Genomic DNA, 2,682 nt, shown 5'->3' with positions numbered 1-2,682 from the left:
TTATTGGGCCTACATGGGCCATAAGGGAGAAGAGGAGGGCAGGCCGCGCGCCCCCTCCCCCCCTAGTCTGAATAGGACAAGGAAGGGGGGGCGGCGCCCCCCTTTCCTCTTTCTCCCTTCCTCCTTCCTTTTCCAACAAGGCAAGAGGGGGGAGTCCTACTCCCAGTTGGAGTAGGACTCCTCCAGGCGCACCCATAGGGCCGGTCGCACCTCCCCCTCTCCCTCCTTTATATACTGAGGCAAGGGGGCACCCCATGGCACACAAGTTGATCCTCGTGATCGTTCCTTAGCCGCGTGCGGTGCCCCCTTCCACCATATTCCACCTCGGTCATATCATAGCGGTTCTTAGGCGACGCCCTGCATCGGTAGAACATCATCACCATCATCACGCCGTCGTGCTGACGAAACTCTCCCAAAATGTTTCGCTGGATCGAAACTCGAGGGAAGTCACCGAGTTGAACGTGTGCAGAACTCGAAGGTGTCGTACATTCGGTACTTGGATCGGTCGGATCTGGAAGACGGATGACTACGTCCTCTACATTGTGTCAACACTTCCGTTGCCGGTCTATGAGGGTACGTAGACAACACTCTCCCTCTCGTTGCTATGCATCACCATGATCTTGCATGTGCGTAGGAAATTGGCTGAGAGAAGCCGGGATTTATGATGATTACTATGAATTGGCTGAGATTGCAGGCCTCACCGCCTTCCTCCACGACCGAAGCGAACAGTATCTCTTACTCACCAATATCTTTGTGCAAAACTTTCATTTCCATGCTAGGAGCTCACCACCTACAGTTGAATTTTATTTATACGATGAGCATAAGGAGATGTCACTTCATGATTTTTGTCGGGTTTGTTTGATCCCTTTCGAGGGCAGCGTAGAGGAACCACATCATGATGATGTGGATGGGTTTATTGACACCATTACTTTAGGGGAAACGAGGAAGGTTTTCGACGCACGAATTACTAGCATACACTTTCCTGTTCAATGTTACTTTGCTATATTAGCTAGTAGATGTTTAATTGGGTGCAGAAACTGTGGAAACCTGAGTGCCCCTGATATTGTTATTTTGTGCCATGCTTTATTTCGCGATGACACATCTGGTATGGGCGCTATTGTTGCAAAACGGTTAAATATTAAACGTACTAAGGGCTCCATCCTTGGAGGCATCTTCGCATCGCGCCTTGCTGCACACTTTAACATACGTATTAGGCATTATGAGAAAGAAGAAAAATTGCTGCCTCCTGTTTATCTAGATTATAAGAGTATGGTAGCACATGATTTTATTGTTAAGAATAGGGAAAAGGCTTTCTTCTTGTGTGTTTAATAAACCTTAAGAAAGACAAAAAATTTAGTTGTAGCTTTTAATTAGTTTACTTTCCATGCTTGTAGTAGTAATTAAAAGAAAACCCAAAAATATTTCTCGTTCTTCTTTTGCTTGTTGGGAGCTTTCCCATGTAAATAGTTTTATTTCTTTTCTTGTTCTTTAGGGGGTCGAGAGGAGAAGACCATAATTAAAATGTTAAAGTGGCTCTCATATGCATTATTGTTGATCTAACAAAGAGCCCATATTACCTTGTCTTCTCTCTTGAATTGAATGCTTGCAGATTCCATCTTAGTCCAATGCATGTGCACTATTATTATTATCCATACTATTCGATCGTGCAAGTGAAAGGCAATAATGATGATTATATGATGAACTCATTGAGATGAGAAAAGCTAGTATGAACTCGACCTCTCTTGTTTTTGTAAATATGATTAGTTCATCGTTCCTGATTCAGTCTATTATGAATAAACATGTTTGCAATGACAATTAGAGATTATAGTTGCTTATGCCATGCTTAATTATCTAGGAGCTTATAATGGTTTACCTTACGTGCCAACATGCTATTAAAACGGTTGTGATGTGGTATGATAGGGTGGTATCCTCTTTTGAACAATTCGAGTGGCTTTACTTGGCACATGTTCACGCATGTAGTTGAAACAAAATCAACATAGCCTCTACGATATTTATGTTCATGGTGCATTATATCCTACTCATGCTTGCATTCGGTGTTGATTAATTTTAATGCATGTTCATGACTGTTGTCTCTCTCTAGCTGGTCGCTTCCCAGTCTTTTGCTAGCCTTCTCCTGTACTAAGCGGAAATACTGCTTGTGCATCCAATTCCATAAACCCCAAAGTTGTTCCATATGAGTCCACCATACCTACCTATATACGGTGTCTACCTGCCGTTCCAAGTAAATTTATATGTGCCAAACTCTAAACCGTCAAATAAACATTCTGTTTTGTATGCTCGAATAGCTCATGTATCGACTAGGGTTGTCTGTATCTTCCATGTTAGGCGGGTTATTCTCAAGAGGAGTGGATGATACGTATCCAACGTATCTATAATTTTGATTGCTTCATGCTATATTATATTCTGTTTTGGACATTATTGGGCTTTATTATACACTTTTATATTATTTTTGGGACTAACCTATTAACCGGAAGCCCGGCCCAGAATTGTTGTTTTTGCCTATTTCAGAGTTTCACAGAAAAAGAATATCAAACGGAGTCCAAACAGAATGAAACCTTCGGGAACGTGATTTTCAAAACGAACATGATCCAGAGGACTTGGACCCTACGTCAAGACATGAACCAGGAAGGCACGAGGTAGGGGGCGCGCCTACCCCCCCCC

Source organism: Triticum dicoccoides, chromosome 3A (genome assembly GCF_002162155.2).
Source record: "Triticum dicoccoides isolate Atlit2015 ecotype Zavitan chromosome 3A, WEW_v2.0, whole genome shotgun sequence".
In the NCBI taxonomy this organism is placed as follows: Eukaryota; Viridiplantae; Streptophyta; class Magnoliopsida; order Poales; family Poaceae; genus Triticum; species Triticum dicoccoides.
The sequence above is the reverse complement of the archived record's forward strand: the minus strand, read 5'-3'. Positions refer to the sequence as shown.